A 19,429-nucleotide genomic window follows, 5' to 3' on the forward strand; every position below is an offset into this window, starting at 1 on the left:
AGATTTCACTGGGCACTTGAAAGTGGTGAGGCTAGTTGTTGGGGGTGGGGCGAAGCAGGAGAGACTGGCTATGGGCCCGAACCCAATGGCACCAAAGACACAAGACCAGCCTTGTTTAGTCAACTACAGCACTGAACCTTCAGGCTTAGTGAACCGGTGACCATGGCAACAGTCCCCGCCCCAATGTCCTTACGCATGAGCAGCAGAGCCAGCCGTAGGCGCCCCCACAATAGACGCTTTTTTTCTCTCAGTCGAAGAACTACATCTCCCAAGAGCCTCCTCGGCGCCGCCTCCCGATGTGGTCCTGCCCCGTCCTCTTGTGCCCCGCCCTCCCACTAGTTCCTTCCCCTCCCTCCCAGTGTGTGTCAGTGACCCAAAGGCGGTTAGAGGCGGAGGGACCGTCGGGGGCGCCGCCGCCGCCTCCTCTCCAGCGCCAGCACCAGCAGCGGGAGCAGCAGCAGCAGGAACAGCAGCAGCAGCAGCAGGAGCAGCGGCTGCAGCGGCCGTGCGGCGCCACCGGATCTGCCTGCAGCCCGAGGAAGGCTCACCACAAAGCGGGCCCGCGCCTCTCTCCGGTCCCCGCTCCTCGGCTCTCGGCTCGGCTCGGCGTTCCACTCGGCCTCGCGGGGCTCGGTGGCTGGCGGGAAGGCGGCGGGCTCCGCGGGTGCCTGCGTTCAACCGGTGCTCGCGCCGCCCCCGCGCCCCTGGTGTCGGCGCTCCGGCTCCTCGCGGCGGGCCGAGCTGGCCTTCCGGCCCCCAGCCGTTGTCCGGTGAGTGCGGCGCCGGCGAGGGGAAGGGGGCGCGGGGGCCCGGCGGCGCGGAACTTCCTCCGAGGCTGTGCCGGTGGCGGCGCGGCTGTGCGCGCGCCCGGCCGCCCGCGGGGAGGCGGCGGGGAGCGGAGTTTGCGGCGCCGCATCCCGCGCTGTGGGAGGAAGCGCCTTTGTGAGGAGCTGCCCGGAACGCCCTCCCCCCACGGCTGGAGCGGCCGCTCGGCGGCTGCGAGCCCCGGGCCGGCTGGCTGCCCGGTTCTCGGTCCCGCGGCCGGGCTGCAGGCCGGCCAAGTGGAAGGGGAACAAAGGGGCGGTGGGCTTTTCTTTTGTTTGTGTGAATCTGGTTAACTTCTGCTTCCTTACATAACGCAGACTTTCAAGTTAGTCATTCTTTTTATTGTTATGATTATTGTCATCATCTCTGTGTGCCTCTCACATTTCCTTTCATCTTTGGATCTCCGAGCGTTTTAAAAACATTAATTAATCCCGCCTCCCGGGCCCTTGCCAAGCCCGTTTCCGTAAGTGGGTAAACTGAGGTCCAGAAAGCCCTCAAATTGATGGATACGCTTGATGTACCGCGCCTGGTGTCTGAGGCTCGGAAAGCGTTTATGAGTAATAACTCATTCTCCAAATGCCCTGTGGAAAAGTTAAAGATGCTCATTTTACTTACAGGTTAAGTGAAGTCTGAAGGAAGCCTAGGTAATTGTTAGGTAGTTGAGACAATAATTCCTTTAAAATAGTGTTTGAATCTTAAAAAACCTCAAAGGACTTTCTGAAAAATGTTCCGAGTGGTGAAGATACTCTGCACGCCATAAACTCACTTCGCCATCTATTATGTCTGTATGTGCAGGACTCTTAGGAAGTCGGCGAGCAATGAGAAGAGGAGGGGATAGTTTCTACTTAGCCTACGTTTAACACGTTGTAGTCACTAAACACAGCGTTTTGCGCTGTGGTTCGAGCCCCAATAGTTCCCCTTAGCAAATATTATTGAGCACCTCCTCCATGGACGCTTGATCATACCAAGCATTGGAGCTTTTGTGTGTCAGTAGGCAGTCTGTTTTGGGTCAGAGATTCTTTACTTAGTAGAACTTTTGTCTTCGAAGCAGGTACTTTTGTGACAGATAGGACATTATCTTTTCTCCGCGTGGGACTGAGTTTGCCTAGTAGTGTGGGTTTAAAGTTTTTGAATTATGGAAAGGGTGCAGTTCCTCAAATTCTTCGGTTTCCGGTTTATGATACATTTTTGCAGGTAACCGAAAATATTTTCTCAGAGTCCTCAGATACACATACTTGAAAATCTCCTGATTGTCTAAATACAACAAATAAGTTTCCGTCGCTGTTGTTTTCTTTTCGCATCTGTAGTAGGTAGAGGGCAGTTAATCCCGGTAGGTTTTAAAGTATTTTGGTACCGATTGGAAGATGTGAAAAGTTTAAATCAAATGTTATTTCGACAAGTTCTTTTCTGCAGTTGTGTGAGACTCAGAACTGTAGTAGCAGTATTTTCACTTGGATAATTTAATTTTGTAATGTATAGCTGCCCCTGGGTTTTAATCTGGTGGGTGTGTCAGAAAATGAAAGTGAGACCTTGTTTTCTTCCCTGTTCTCCAACCTATCCTGTTTCTGAAGTTTGTTGACAGATGATGCCTTTAACAGTTTGAAAATGGGACAGTTAAGTGTGTGGAAGATTGCATGTTATAGTTAGAGCGCCTCATCTAATGGATTTGAGCTTTTAAAGAGGAAACTTCCACCTAGGTTTTTAGTGTAATAGAAGTGTAGTGCTGCTTATTGACTTGAAAACAGTAAACTGAAAATCCGCCTTAGTTGCATATTTGGGGGTTATTTATGTGCTCCTTAAAATTGGCATGTAAGTAACCTTATTTTGAACTTTTTCCATGGTACTTACCAACCAGATTTACCAGGGCCGTTTGTACTTATAAGGGAACTACTAACAGTGCCTTTGCTCAGTCCTATCCCAGGAGTCCAGAGGAGGAAGTAAGTGAATTTTGACTTTGCAGGTTTCCCGAGCTCTTTGGGAAACTTTTAAAACAAATGGCCAAAAAATATGGGGCAGGAAATGGTGCTGCTAAGGCAGGTTTCAGGGGGAAGCCTCCGAATGTTTCCATTTACCTTAGTTTCAACTTCCTTTTCCCTTTCAAAATGTCAGTTGTGTTTTGAGTCCTTTGATTTCCAGCGAGCCCCATTGTGACTGCAGTAGAGAGTTGTAAAGGGCTGTAGAGTTAGTTCTGCCATTGAACAGGTTTGCAGATAGAAGCTTCTGTAGGTGGGAGACGCTTTCAGCCAAGACAGCATTGGAAACTGTCCAGCATGTGTATACATTTCCCGTGGAACGGCAAAATACAGAGATCTCTCCCTCTCTCTCACACTGTAAACGGCCTTTGAGGTGGTTTTGGGAGTCATTTTGGAGAAAAAATATTTTATTCCAGTTATGAATTTTAACTGAGAAACATAAAGCATATTCTAAGAAAAACCAATGGAAGAAGGAAAATTAATAGGTAAGGAAAACTGACAAAGATTTTAGGAAGTACAATAGTAAAGATTCCTGAAAACATTTATAAATATTTCAACCAAATTTTAGTTGAAGCCCCAGACAGTGACTTACACATAGCATTTTCAGTTTCTAGGAAACCCTCCACTCATGTTACAGAAAAGTAAATAAAAGCATGCTTTCAGATGATTTGCATTGTTCTGGAGTTTCTTATTAGACATTGTGGTAGAGTTTTTACACTGTGTTGTTTTTCTTTGTTAAAGTTTGACCTCTGCTAGACAGTTTCCTTCAGCCCACACACTAAGGTGTGACCTTAAAACAAGTACGGGTCATTCAAAGATCTGGATGTGATTTCAAGTCATCTTAGTCTTTTCTGTGTTGTTTTAAGTAGATCAATAGTTGGAAATACTGGCTAGCATATTATACTTAGGAAATTCTTAAGTAATTTTTGTGCTGGTGAAACAAGTTTATGGTAAAGAGAAAAAGCATGAAATTCTTGAGTGAATGTCAGGGGATTACAGGTTTGTTTGTTTTTAAGCGGTCCCCCCCCATAAGATTTTGCCTTATAGTCCACCGTATCCTTGACACTTTATCCTTCAACAGAAAATCCTCCTTCTTAGCCTCCCTAGGGGTGCTCCATCCTGGAAGATTGGGATCTTCTGGTGGACTAAGTGGCTCACTCAGAACGTTGCACAGGCTGTTCTAGATGATGATGATGGTGCTACAATAAGCTCTACTTCAGACAAGTAGTGTGTGTGCGGAAGATGCCCGTTTGTTACCCACCTACAGAAGCTTTTCCATACAGGTAGATGCCAGAGGACAACTGTGGACATTGGTTCTATTCCTTCCACTGCGTGGGGCCAGAGATTAAATTCAGATCATTAGGCTTGGCTGAAGTCTCTTGTACCTCTTGTATCCTGTAATATTACACCTCACAATACCATTTAGAAAAATAGAATGTACTTAACGTCTGTAAATGATAAAATCCTGACATCTGCCAGTTAATCTTGACCATTTGTGTAGTTAAAAATTAATCCAACACACATGGAATTTACTTCCTTTTCAAAGCATTTGTTGTTGCTTTTATTTTGTAATGAACCTCTTGGGATGTGGCTAACTGTACAAATATGTAGTATCTCTAGTTTCCCATAATTTTCTGCCTCCTTTTTTGTCGTCATCTTCTTCTTTGTTTTTGCTACAGTTTGTTCTCCCTTGCCCAACTATCTAGAATAAACAAAGAAATATTTAAACACACTTAAACACTAATTTATTATACTGCATTCCTGCTGAATTTCAGCATACAAAGTGTGGTCAGCTCTCGTTTTGGAAGTAGATGTGCACTTCCAAGGGCATTAAAGCAATAACAGATACAGTGCTTTCCACCAAATTCTGATTGCTTAATAATGACTGCTTGAGGTGCTGCTGTGTTTAGAAAGCAGGGTCTAGGTCCCACTTACTGCTACTAGACTTTGACATAAATGTCAGATAATTTATTCAATATACACTGGGTACTTCTTCTATGTCAGGTGCTGTCTAGTTGTTATCGCCCTAAGTGCTTACTGCTGTTTTACATTATAATCACAAGCACAATAAAATGAATGAGCACACTGAGGGTCTTGCTTAGCGGTTGCTAGTATCAATGAGGGCGAAGGTTCAAACCCCAGCACCACCAAAATTATAAATTTAAAAATATTTCATGTTTCAAGAGAGAAATGATCATGTTTCTTTCAGACATAAATGGCAGAAAGTAAGAACAGAAGAAGAAACTAAGATTTAAATTTGCCTTTGGAGGGCTCTCTGCCAAATATAATAAATGGACTTTCATTGAATGGTGCTTTGAGCAAGTTAACTGTAAAAGGATATCTGGAAAATACGGATGGTTTAAACTCTGGATTTTTAATGAAGAAGAATTGTCAGTTTTTCTTTTAAGGTGTGATGATACAAATCTTTACTTTGTAGGAATAGTTAATAAAATATAATTTCTAGGGGCTGTTGAGATGCGTAGTCAGTAAAGTGCTTCTTGTTTTGTAGTAGAACCTGAGTTTGTTCTGTGCATTCATGTAAAAAGCCTGGCATGGTGTCACCATAGACAGGACAATGCCTGGGACTTGATAGCCAGGTGATGTAGCTAAATCAAAGATTTAGTGGAGAATATCTAAAAAGGTGGAACCAAAATCCAAACAACAATAACAACAAAAAGATAAAGGCCCACATTCTATGTCAACTCTGGTCTCCAAGCATAGGTGCACACACCTATGTACAAATGATACAATGTGCATGAACCAAAAATAGGATGTCTGGATTTTTTTTGGTTTTAAATTATTTGAAAAGGGGAAAACATTGATGGTATGTAATTGGCCTAGATTGAAAATGGTTGGGGATAGATGCCATACAGATAGATACAAGAAACTTCATATATTCTTTCTACTTTTGTGTAATACATAAAAATTTTGTACACATATGGAAATATATCAGGGAAGTAGTAGAAGGACTATGGAGAGAGCGGAAGATAGAGGATCATCAAGAAAGACTTCATTTAGGGAGTTATTCTGTATAGGTGAATAATGCTCCTCCCAGAAGTCTTACATTATTAAATAAAAATCCCATTTCAGGTGTGGGATACCACCTTATGAGTTATTGGTCATGGAAGCCCCAAAGGACCCCCAAACAATATAGGCTACAGTCAGTTGCTCTTGGTTGCCCTCCAGAACTAGATAAGACCACATACCTTGTTTGCAGAACGTAGAGAAACCATGCTGAACTGAGCTCAAAGCTTCCTCCTTGCTGACCAGCTTTCCCAGTGCTAGAAAGTGCTATTTGGCTTCTAGTGAAGAAAAGTCGTCAGGGATCTTAAAGCAGCTGTGAACCATGTGATCTACAGTTCCAACCTGCCAGCTAAGATGTGCCCGCTGGGGCAATGGTGGCATAACTGTTACAGTGGTAGCCAGCCACTTTCAGGTTGTTTTATAAGCCTACCACACAGAAATAGTTCATCCCAGGTACCCTGAACCTGGTCCCCGGATGAGGACATCTGTATCGCTGCCTGTGAGGCTTAGGAAGCATCGTTAAACAAGGGCACAACGAATGCCAGTGCCAGGAGATGGAAAGCAGTGCTCCTAAAGCTGCGCTCTGGGCCTGGCATGGTGGTTGCACCGTGGACTCATAGTAGCAATGGCTGTCTGCACAAAGTTGAGCCCATCGGTGTTCATTATAGATGGTGATAGGACTCCTAAGGCCCCATCCTCCCCAAGGAACTATATGGGCAGTTAGTGATTGCTGAGGGAGGGAAGAATCATTTCTCAATGGTGTAATCATGATACATTGCTCTTGGTCAAGTATTATTACACCACACCCATATTTATCCAAGTAATTTGACTAAATAAAGTGGAACTCCCAAAAAAATAAACCCCAAAGATAGAAAAGTAGGAAAAGTACTTGCTGGAAAGAAGGGGTTCAGTGGGGAGATAGGAGTATGATCAAAGTAATTACATACATACATTTATTGATAACATGATACATATTTGAGTGAAGGCTTTGGGATGTAAGAGTGCAAGCCTTGTAGTTAATCTTGTTGTCAGACATGCTTGATAAGAGGGGGCAGCAAGTACAGTGACCCTGAGGTGCGATGGCCCTAGACTGCAGAGAGACAGTGCGTATGAGAGTAGGCCTGGAGTGGGCTCGGTGGCTTTAGTGCTTACTGTGCAAGTAAGAAGACTGGAGTTGGCGCCCATATCAATGCTGGGCAAACATGTTGACCTGTCTTTAACCTTAGCATTTGTGAGGCAGAGACTGGATCCCCAGAGTAAGCCGGTTAGTTAGACTAGTTGAGTCAACAAGCTCTGAGTTCAAGTGAAAGACTCTTCCTCAGTATGTAAAAGAAGAGGGCACCTGAGGAAGACTCTTGATGTCAGTCTCTGGCCTCCACATGTACCTGCACATATGTGAATATGACTATGCATATATGTACAGACAAAACACTATCAGGAGATCATGTGAGAATAGTAAAGAGTATAAGGTTCGCTCTCCATCCTGCTTTAATTGTGCCTGTGTGTGTGTGTGTGTGTGTGTGTGTGTGTGTATAAAGTCTTTAGCCATTATGAAAACAATATTCATCAATATTAAGATTGCTCAGAATAGTTTTAGAAGGTTTTTTAATTGCTTTAAAAGCCTGTCTGACAGCCACACATGAAAATAGTTCATTATTTTGTATTAATTCTTTGACTCCTTGTTTTTGAGGAAAGAAGGCTTATTAGCTATCGGTTACTTATCTTATTTTTCAGATATGGATTTTGACAGGAGAAAAATAGGAAGTAATATGAAGCTAATTCTAAACACCACGTCCACTCTGAGAAGGCAGATACTATTTCTAAAAATTAAATCCACCCATGATCTGAGGGGTTTAATAATGTTCTGAACAATTACAGCATTTGGATAGGTATAACTCTGAATGTGACTGTGTGAAAAGCAATAAACTTGTTTGGATATTTATGTTCTAAATATTAAAACAGATATGCACACATGACTATGTCCACTTCTTAATGTTTAAGTACTCAAAAACAGTTGTTGCAGGTAAATTTCATATGTATCATGTATTTAGGACTAAACAGTACTTTTAATGGTGACCAGTTAGTAAAAGGTAAAATAAAATGCATTCATTAACAAAAGATTGGACTTGAAAGTGTAGGAAAATTGTGGAACTTTCTAGTTGCTGTGGCATACAACTGAAGAACTAGAAGACTAACAGGTATAATGTCAAGAGATGAATGTGGGGCTTGGGAGATGGCTCAGTCAGACTGGCACCCATGTAACACAAGCCATGTACCTGTGGCATGTACCTGTAGTCCCAGCACTGCAGAGGTGGAAACAGGAGGCTCTCTCTAGCTCACTGGCTAAGCCAGCTTTGCTGAAACGGCACGCTCCAGGCTCTTGAAGAGACTGTCTCAAAAATGAGGAGAGCAATTGAAGAAGACACCTACATCAACCTCTGACCTCCACACATGTACATGTGGAAGATGAGTCTGAACCACAAATTGTGTATTCATGCTTAATTTCTCAGATCAGTAGTTAATAAAGTTAAATCTTCAATATTAGAACTATAGAAAAATAGATCCTTTAATATTTTTATTCCTTGAGCATTTTCATTCAATGTATTTTGATCATTATTCTCTCTCACTCCTCCCACATCTACCTCACCCCATCTCCAACTCATCTTAAAAAACAAAACATCCATTCCAGCTTGTGCTGTCCATATGATCCTGGGTGAGAGCCGTTCACTGGAGCCTTGCTGACCTGCCGGGGTCACACCCTTTAAAACCTCTCTCTTTTCTAGAATCCATGTTCGTGAGGGGCTCACGAACCCCTCAGGTCTCCTTCCACGTTAGAATGTTGACTGACTTGATCAATTGCAGACAGCTGTAGCTGCTGTGAGCTCGTGAGCACATCTGCCCCTCTTCCGCAGTGGTCCCTTGTGCTGGAGGAGACATGTGATACAGATGCTCCATTTGTGGCTGAGCACTCCACTGACATTTATTCTTTGCACTTTGACAGGTAGTGAATTTCTGTATTAATGCTGTACCTGCACAAAGAAACTTCTCTGATGAGGTCTGAGAGCTGCCCTAGTCCATGGGTATGGAGGTATTAATTTAGAGGGCCATTTGATCCTATGCCGTTTTAGCAGAATAATAGTATTGGGTTCACCCCTGGACCTTATGAGCACTCCAACCATAGGCTGAAAAAAAAAAAAAATGGATCTTACCCAAATGTTTAAATGTCCAGAAACTCTTGATTAGAGATTTTTAGAAATTTGTCTATAGGACAGTGTAGATATTATTAATATATGTAGATATTATTAATTTTGAAAAATCTTTGTACTTCCTACAATGTTTCCAACCTGAGAAATGAAACTTATTTGATAATTTAATAAAGACTACATTTTTCTACTTATGTGAAATGATGGAGGAAGCATAACTTTTTCATTCATATTTTTTAGAATTTAATGGCAATAATCAAAATTTGTGAACTTTAATTATAGCCATTAAGATTATAAATACACATCTGTATTAAGAATACTTTATGGGTTCTGGGAAATGAACCTTCCACCTTAGACCATGACATTGTCATGACAGTCAAAGTCTTAATTGACCACATTTTGGCACTATGCCAAGATTGAGCTGGTTCCTCCAACCTCTGCTAAACTCCTACAACTATTCAGAGTATGAAAAAAAAATAATTCAAAGTACTAAACTGGTAGCTTCAAACAGCTTACAGTTAAGGAAACTGCAGAATGGTTTGGTGGCCACTGAGTTGTGGATGTGGTTTTACATCAGAAAGATCATAAGCAAACGTGGCATCATAGCTATGATGTTTGAAGACCAATCTTTAACAGTGGATCTTATTTGAGTTCTTATTTGAATGTTCTAACCGCATGTGTTGAGACTACCATCTGGATAAATACTGCCTGTCAGATTAAAGAAAAGGGAATACGTTATTAGTGTTGGTTGTTTGGTTGATTGATTGAAATAGGGTCTCTTTATTTAGCGCTGGCTGTTCTGGAACTCAGTATATAGATCAGACTGGCCTTGAACTACAGACATCTGCCTTCCTCTGCCTCTGGAATGCTGGCACTAAAGGCATTTGCCACCATGCCCAGCTGTATTAAGAGTACTTTAGCAAAGCCCTGTCTTAAGATATTTTCTGTAAATTGTTAGAAATGTAATATATATATATATATATATGTGTGTGTATGTGTGTGTATATATATATATATATTTGTACATATATGTGTGTGTATAAATACCCAGACTCAGTCCTTATGTAAACATACTGTGAGGATGGATGTATTAAAATGGATGGATTAATTAATGTATTTTAAACACTACTGTGCTAGCATGAAATACAGAGCAGCCTATGTTTAATTCTTGGGCTTTATGTTAACTCTAAAAGTTGTAAAAGCTGTCTTTGATTCACTTGTAAAAAAAAGGCAATAAAGGGTAACTATGTAGCAATTTCCTGTTTCTGCCTTAACCTGTTCCTTTTTAACTTCTTATCTTTGCCTTTGTTTTGCTTCTTCTTCTTTTTTTAATGTGTATCTGGTAACCGTGGTGTATTCTGTCAGACACAGAGATATAACTATTTGACCTGTGGGATGTAGATTTTTTTAGATCAATATAGGAAACTGAAATAGGCATACTGAATTGGAAGCTTCATAAATTAATACTACATTCAGGTAGGAACTATATGCTGTTAGAGCAACAGTTGGTAGCAGAATTAATAGCTGAGTGGAATTTCAAAGGGTATTTTCTGCTTTTAATGTTTGTTGTCTTTTCCAAAATGTGAAACAATTGGAGCCTTAATTAGCACTATAATAATATAATTTGAGGTGACCTTAGGAGAGAATTGTCTGGATTTCCGTTGTTGCTTTTTCCCTCATATTCAAGCAGAAGATAGAAGATGGGTAATGTGACAAGTTTCTACCTTCCTTCCACAAGAATGAAATGAAAAGTGATTCATTGGCCTTGATGTTTCCCAGTTGTTTATTACAGTTTTCAACATATAAGTGGGACTAGTTTTTTTGAAGGCTCAATTAAGTTTAGTTTTATTTTTTAACAGTAAGTGGAAACATTAGGAGGCGCTTTGTTGCTTCTCCAAACCTCAGTGCTGTATTCCTGATTCCTGGCAGACACTATCTTCTGGATTTACGGCAGATTAGTGAAGTGTGAGTACTGGGCAGTAGTTTTCTTCATTTCAGGCTATGGTTAGCATGAGGGGTTTTCTTCAGGTTGTTCGCATTGCCATTCTGTGCATTTACCATAAAAGGACAAGAGCGTCCAAATTACAAATCTAATTGTTTATTATTAATGAGAAAATGTGTTGCGATATGTCTTTGTAAAATGGTGGCTGTTGTAATTAGAAACCACAACCTTGTCTGTCTGTAGATCCCTGTATCAGAACACCCTTTACATGGGCTTCCTGCTTTCCTGTAGCTTTCACATCAAGCAGGGTGATTCAGTCTTTGAACTAGTTCTCGCAGCTTACCTGAGAGCTGTGACCGATGTTGAGGAGGCTCTTTAACTGTTGAACGTATAGCATACACCGACTTAGTGATACCAAATAAAAAAAGATGTGACATTCAAAGAGAAAATGCTTCTGCTGAAAATTCCCAGTTATGTGTTCTTTAAACAAATAAGAGGTTTTCTTGTATATAAATCATCTCTTAAAGACCAGTCTTTTAATAAGGCTTTCACCAGAATTTGCCTCCTTAAGTTGCTTTGAAAATGGTTTCCAAAAAGGATTTGCTGGGTTTCATAACTGTGTAGGCTGTTAATGATTCAGTAGGTCCCTCATTCTCCTCCTACCCCTTATATTGAAAGCTCCTTCATAGCACCGAGGTGCCCTGAGTCATAACGGCTGAACTCTATAAAGAATTGTCATATGGGAAAATTTGCCATGAAAGTGAAATTGTCAGGAAACAGTTTGAGTCAGAGATTCATTGATCATAGTGATAGAACCTAAAGGTTCAACCTTTATTTAAATCTTTGAATGTAGTTACGTGAACATGTCTTTATTATAGAATTGCAAACCCTGTAATAGCCTAATAAAACTTTCAAAGGTGTGTATTCCCTCCCTGTTAAATTTTAATTGGTTTGACTTTTATTATGTTACATAAAAAGAACATTTTATTGTATAAATACATCAGAGAGGAGAGACATTATGTGCAGGATAAAAATCCCAACCCTAAAGTTAGGGACCTAGAATTCTGATTTGATTATTTTGTGGCTGTGTATTTCTTTTAACCCACCTTAGCCTTAGTTTCTTCATCTGTACAAAGTCACATGCTCTGTAGTAGTTATGGTCTCTGGAACCCTCATAAAAGTTATAACTAAATGTCGATCACAAACCAGCTTCCGATGACTTTTGGCCTTTTGAGTCTGGATCGTTGTGTTTCCTGGACTAACTTTATGGTTTTCCTGCCTTAGCTTCCTGGGTGCTGTGCTGTGCTGTATTATAGGTATGCACAGCAGCACTCAACCAGACTCCTTTCTTGATGCAGCATTTAATATATAGTTGGTGCTTTTAGATGACATCCATTTGTCTTCTCAGCCTTAGTCTCGTTCAGCTTCAAGATTCCATGACTTCAAATTGTCTGCCTATAGGAAGTCTCACTTCCATACTGATTTGCTTCTGGAAAGATAGCCTGTACTAATGCCTCTTTATATTCATGATTCACTCTTGACACTACATGAACTTAAGAATTCTTTATATTCAGGGATAGCAGTCTAATGTTTCATTAAGATATTGAAAGATTGGAGAAAATTTACAGGACACCAAAAGGGATAGAACAAATTAAAATACTTAGCGATAAATTGATTTACAATCATTTCAAGTTCTAAAGATTCTCTAGCATGAACCTCATGTAAATGAAGTTCAGAATGATGTTTGTAGACAAACCATGAAACCAGAGATTAAAAGCCTTAGTTCTAGCTCTATGGACTGGCTTTTGATGTGGTTATCTTCTTTATTTACTTAATGGAACCATACCATTACTTCTCAAATATTACTATATGAAACCAGGGAATGATATTAAGATGCACATTTTCATTCAATGTGTCTGACTAGATCCAAAGTTCTTATTTGTTTACTTAGGATTTTTGAAACACATTATGTAGTATCTCAGGCTGGCCTTGAACTCTCTGTATAGTCTAGTTGGCTTTGAAATCAACTTCCCAAGTGTTGGAATTATAAGTTTGCTATTACTGTGAGCCATGAGCCACATTTTACTTGCAAAACAAGTAGTAATTCCAAGGCCTTTGGATTTAGGGGTCTTACAGGTGCTCTTGTTTCTTTCCCTCTAGTTCTTATATCACTACTAAATTGTTCTTTGGACTCGCTCCCCATACTTCAGTCTAATAGCACATTAATCATGGTGTTTTTTCCACTCTGCGTATTATTCACAGTAAAGATAGGGTAGAATAACAAAAACTTTGATTAGAAGAAAACTGGATACAGATCCTTACTCCATGGGATTAATAGCTCTGTTGCCTTGAGCAGTTGACTTGATTTACTTAACCTCAAGGATCTAAATACCTTTCTACCAGCTCTGAAAGGGATAAAGACACTTTGTTCAGTCCACAGCGCAGAGCAAACATAAAGCAGATACTTAGAAATTAGAAACTAATTTTATTGTTATTAGCATTCTGCTGTGATTCCTTTCATTTGGTGTCCCTGGTCCTAATCACCACATGTTTCTTGTTCATCCTCCATAGTGCTATCAGAGCTACTTTCCTGTGTGTTGAGAAAGTGCTATGCCAGCATTCGGTAAACAGTGTAAAGACAAACTCAGGCAGTTCTTTCTGAATGAAAATCACAGAATAGGGAGGGAGATAGGAAAAGTAATTAAATGTACAAATCAGTACAGATCAAGTTGCAGTGAGAGAGCAGCAGAAAGCACCCATGTTTTATTGGATAAAAAGAGAGCTTTCTGAGTTGAGTCTCTACGCTGTCAGGAACATGAAGGAGGCACCAGTTAATTAAAGAGAGCAGTATTGTTCAGGCTAAGAGTGTGGCATGAGCAAAGACCTGGTAGTGTGTGCTGAGTCTGCTTTAGAAGTCAAATAATGGCATAGCTATAGGATGGTTTCTAAAGGATTATGGCGAAGGGAGCATTGAAGACTTTCAATTTTCTGGTGTTCACCTTTACTGGGCTAGTAGGATAGTGGTACCATTTACTGAGCTGAAGACTCTGGGGTGGGCCAGGTGGGATCAAGAGATGGAACACCTTGAGCTTGTCAGGTCGAGGTGTTCCCATTCCCTGTTATGTCTGCCCAAATGCATTATCTTGGCTTATAAAGTCTTTATGTGGTCTCCTCTACTCTCCAGCTTTGCTATAGTCTCCCCTTCATTATCGTGCTTGTATTAATTGCTTTTCTGTTGCAATGATAAAGCACTGACCTTAAGAAAACCCTTAAGAAAAGGTTTATCTTGGCTTATTGTTCTAGAGGAAGAGTTCATCATGGTGGAGACAACATGGCATTTTAGCAGGAGCAGAAAGCTGGCTGGTCACATTTTATCAGCACACGGGAAACAGAACAGGAAGTAAGGTGAACTATAAACTCTCAAAGCCTGCCCCCAGTGATATTCTTTTTCCAGCAAAACTCTACCTCCTAAAGAGTGCCTAACCTCCTCAAATAGTGCCATCACCTTGGGACCAAGTATTCAAATACTTAAGCCAATGGGGGAGCATTTCTCATTTAAACCACCACAGTGCTTAAACCACAAAGACATTCTTATTCTTTGCAAGGTAGTTTTGGACCTCTGCAAAGGTTAGTCCCTTTGCTTGAAATAAATGCCTTTGCCTGATGCCTTTCCATTACACCAAGCATTTGGGATAGTATACAAGAGACTCTTCTTCAAGTTGGGTCTCAGGCCTCTTGTTTGATTAATGTCTTTGTGGTAACACATAAAATCTCTCTCCCTTCCTTTACCCTAGCCTCTCTCTCCTTCCTTCTCCCCTCCTCCCCTTTTTTTGTGTGTAGCCTCCTGAGCTTTGTAGCCCAAGATGATCTTGAATTTTTGATCTCCATTCTTTCCCTTGCCAAGTTCTATAACTACAGACAGCACCGCCAACCCAGGACTTAATGCATGCCAGGCAAGCACTCAGCAGCCTAGCTACATCCCCAGCCCTAGGATTTCTCTTTTAATACATCTAGATCCACTTTAGTAGGCTATACCTGTGTGTATAGAGATCTAAATTCACTATGTTTTGCTCCTAGGGTCTACAAATTATGGGAAGAACTCAGCAAATTTAGTGAGTGGGTGTTATTATTATCATCATTATTATTAAATCAGGCAAACCTAAACCCCTACATCCTAAACTTGGATGTGTGTTTTTTGCTCCCATGAGGCCCTATTTTACTAGATTAAGTTGACTTTAAATTGTTTTACATAGCTTTGTAAGGGCAGGGGTCAAGTCTTAGTTTTCTTGTTTTCCTGGTGCCTAATACATTTTTCAGGGTTTTTGTTTGTTTGCTTGGTTGGTTTTGTTGTTGCCACGTGTGCGTGCGTGTGTTGACAGGGTCTTACTGTTTAACCCAGGCTGGCCTTAAACTTGCAATCCTCCTGCCTCAGCCTCCTGAATTCTAGAAGTTGCAATTGGGAAAATTGCATGATCCTAGTTTCTAAATACATTAGATCATAGCTCAGCCACAAAGTCCTTAGTAGGTAGGTAGTAGTGGTGGCTAGTCAGGGACAAAGTTTGAATGTAATTATCAGCATGTCTCATATGTTTGCAAGATTTATTTCCTTATCTTATTTCACATGTATGAGTGTTTTGCCTGTTTGCATGTGTAGGCACCACATATGTATGCGCCTACTGCTGGTAGAAGCCAGAAGAGCGTGTTGGATACTGGAACCAAAGCCATAGGTGTCTGTGAGCCTCCATGTAGGTGCGAGGAGCTGAACTCCCAGGTCTTTTGCAAGAGCAGCAAGCTCTCATTCACACAGAGCCATTTCTCTAGTTCTTCAATGCGTGCTTTCTAAACTTGATTATAATGTATATAAAGATGCTAATAATAACTGAAATCTCAGTAATACTTTGAAACAGCTGTGAAGGTCATACTTCATCACTTCAGTATTTTAAATATATTAACATTGTTTCCTTGTCTTATAACCTTTAGCCACCTTAGTTTTAGGTTCTCTCTCTTTCTCCTGGCCTCTCTATACTCTTTCCCCGGATCAGGTAATTCTCTTGGTATTGGGTTTATATTCCAGTCCATCTCTCTCTTCTAGGCTCTAGAGTTATAGATGCATTTGTTTCCAACACCTTCCTTGGGTATTTCAAAAGTATCTTAAATTCCTATGCTTAGGACCCATAAGAATTTCCTGCGTTTTCTCCCTCTTCAAGTAATTTTTTTCAGCAAAAATTACTTTCCATATTAATTGTTTTTGATTTTCGAGACAGGGTTTCTCTGTGTAGCTTTGGAGCCTGTCCTGAAACTCACTCTGTAGACCAGGCTGGCCTCGAACTCACAGAAATCCGCCTGCCTCTGCCTCCCAAGTGCTTGGATTAAAGGTGTACACCACCACCTGGCATATTAATTTTTTTAAACTGACTGTATAGTCTTGTAAATAGAAACTGTCAAAATACTAATTATTAAGCTGTGGTGTGCTACTACTATAGTCTAGGTGTTTAATATCTTATGACGGTACTCTGAAATTAATATTGTAGGATGTAATGGTTGTGTATATAGGTCCTTAACCAAAATTTTTATGATTTAGTCCTAAATGTCACTTAAAAAGTGGATGTGTGTGAATGTTTTGCCTGCATATGTGTTTGCATACCATGTACGTATGCAATTACCCACAGAAATCAGAGGAAAGAATCAAGTCTTCATGATTTGGAGTTCCAGACAATTTGCTGCCATGTGGATACTGGGAATAGAACCTGGAGAAGAGCAGCCAGTGAGCCATCTCTCCCAATTTTCCCAAATCTTACTTTTATTTTTGTGGCCTCAGGCAATTAAATTAGTTGGTTTCTTCCTCTACAAAATAACCAATAGTACTACTTTTATTATTCATCTACTAAGAACATTATTGAGAATGAAAGACAACATGTAAAATTCTGATACTTGGCATTTATGATATAGGCTGCAAATATGCCAGTTATTTTTATTATTATCTCAAGTTTGCAAGTAAGGAAATTGATCCTCAGTGGAAGCTAGTCCAATTACAGAAACTAGATGTTGGTGTCAGCAGTCAGACATAGACAGTCTGGCTCCAGGCCTCCTTTAATATCCCTATTTTATTTCATCTCAAGTAATAACTGATCTCATCAGCGTGCATGCAGACTGCATATTAAAGGCCTCACCGTGATGAGAAGTGTTGTGATTTGCTCAAGGATGCGCACCTGGTGCTTTAAGATGTGCTCTAAAATGGACATGTGAAAGCTCACCTTGGTGAAATCTGGGAAGCACAGTATGCACTATAATTCCACATTAATTCCATGTGCATTGTTTGCTTTTCTCTCTTCTTGGTTTAAATCGCCAACCCCCCAGAAAGCTACTGTGCGTAGCTTCACAGTATTACTAAGTGACTTTAGCTGTGATTTACTTTGTTGAGCCTTTTGCTAACCATTTTTAGGATATCTTAGGCACTCAGTAACATGTCATAATCACATAGTGCATATAATCAAGAATTTTTACTTCATGAGTAACTGTTACCTTTTGACGTTATGCAATTATTTGGTTTTATTGTCTTAAGATTTTAATTTTTGAGGGAGTTGTTTGTGAATCCCAGTTTTTACCAGGTGCTTTTTAAATTGAACTTTGATGCCTTTGTATTAAAATTTGTATATTGAATTTCCTTAATTTTATAAGCTTTAGTCATTGGCTCTTGTTTAACCCATAGGTAAAAGCACACCTGTACACTATTTACAGCATAGCTAGATGGTTTACCCCATCTCCTCCTCCTATTACTTGTTACTTTATTTTTTTTTTACAGCTTTTTATCCTTCTCGAGGAAAAATAAAATCCTTTTTATTGATAATATGAGGCATAAAATAAAAGCCCGGTGTCTTTGAGAGGAGGGCAGACATAGAAAAGACAGAATCATCTGTGAGGAAAAATATTTTCATCTTTTCTTGGAACTGAATTCTATGACATAATATTTACTGTAAGGAAAACAAACATACTTGAAGTAGTTTTTTGTATTAGTTAAGACCATTATAAGAGAAAACTCAGCTTACAGGATCAAGGGGGGTGGAATGCATTGATTTATATAAATTGGAGTGGCATCATTCTGTTCTATCCAAGGCTCAAATAATGTTACCAACACTTTTTCTATTCATTAAAATTTTATATGATGTGTTTGACTAAAGTCTACCCTTACCCTATCAACTTCACATGCTTGCCTGCTCTCTTGCTCACTTGCATGGCTTCTTCCTCCCTCCCTCCCTCCCTCCTTCCCTCCCTCCCTTCCTCCCTTCCTCCCTCCCTCTTTCCCTCCCTCTCTGTTTTTCTTCTTCCCTCCTTCTTCCACTTCCCCCTCAAATACCCATTGATACCATTTACAGGAGCATTCCTGAATCCCAAAAGAAAACTGGCTCTCCTCCAGCAGCCATTCCCCCCCCCCCCCAATCAGTGTGGGATTCTGACTGACTTGATCTTGTGCAAGTCTTCTACATGAGTCATAGGCTCTGTGAGTTCATGTTTACAATGGTCCTGTCATGACTGGCAAATATTGTTTCCTTACAGATAAAGCTCTTGCAGTCTTTTTTACTCCCTCTTGCATGTACCTTGGCAGGAAAAAGGTGTGATATAGATGTCGCATATAGAGCTGAACACTCCACAGTTTCTTATCCTATGCATATTAACTGGTTGAGGGTTTCTGTATTAATTGCTATCTACTGCAAAGAGAAAATGGCTTTGTAGACATTATAAGCTGTAAATAATAGCTCCAGGACAGGCTCTAAAGCTGCAGAGAAACCCTGTCTCGAAAAACCAAAAAAAAAAAAAAAAACCATTGGGGTCTCATACTAAGACGTAACAGACTGTTGCCATTGCTTTGTTACTCTCCAGAAGTTGATGTTATCCGATTGCTGGAGACATGAGAAAATAAGATAATACCAACCTTGAAGCTTCATCCCCACGGACTGGCTTTCATGATTCTACAAGGTTTCTGTGCATGCCACAAAGGGAGGAAAGTCTCCTGTGAGCTGCAGTAGTAACTGACCTGGTAAGATAGACCCATTGATGCAGTAGTGGTGCAGGTGTTATGGGAGTAGCCAACTACTTTCTGCTTGGATTTAAAGCCTGCTTCATGAGCCAGGCATAGTGGTTCATGCCTTTTATCCCAGCACTGAGGTAGGCAGATCTCCGTGAGTTTGAGGCCACAGCCAGAACTACACAGTGAGACCCTGACTTGAAAAACAAAAACAAAAGACAAACAAAAAACCTGCTCCAGTACTGTTAAATGAGCCCAAAACTTGTGGTTGGCTAGGTTAAATGAACATAGTAATAAACTACTGCCAAGTGTCCATGGGATACAAGGAGAGTCAATAAAATCAAATGCCTTAGACAGCTTATTCAGTGAAATTATAACTGAGAATTATCTTACAGTTTCTGAAAGGGCCTAAAAAGACTTTTGTTATTTCATACTTTGT

At 40.5% G+C, this 19,429-nt stretch overlaps 1 protein-coding gene across 1 annotated transcript in view; it reads left to right on the top strand.

Annotated features, from left to right (window-relative positions):
* Positions 1-394: 394 nt before the first annotated feature.
* Positions 395-19,429, top strand: part of Peli1 (pellino E3 ubiquitin protein ligase 1) — a 57,227-nt gene continuing 38,192 nt past the window's right edge. Inside the window, exon 1 of the mRNA XM_038329435.2 lies at positions 395-770. The gene's annotated coding sequence lies outside the window, so the exon portion shown is untranslated. The remainder of the gene's footprint in view (positions 771-19,429) is intronic.

The sequence above is a fragment of the Arvicola amphibius genome, chromosome 1, assembly GCF_903992535.2.
Source record: "Arvicola amphibius chromosome 1, mArvAmp1.2, whole genome shotgun sequence".
Lineage (NCBI taxonomy): Eukaryota > Metazoa > Chordata > Mammalia > Rodentia > Cricetidae > Arvicola > Arvicola amphibius.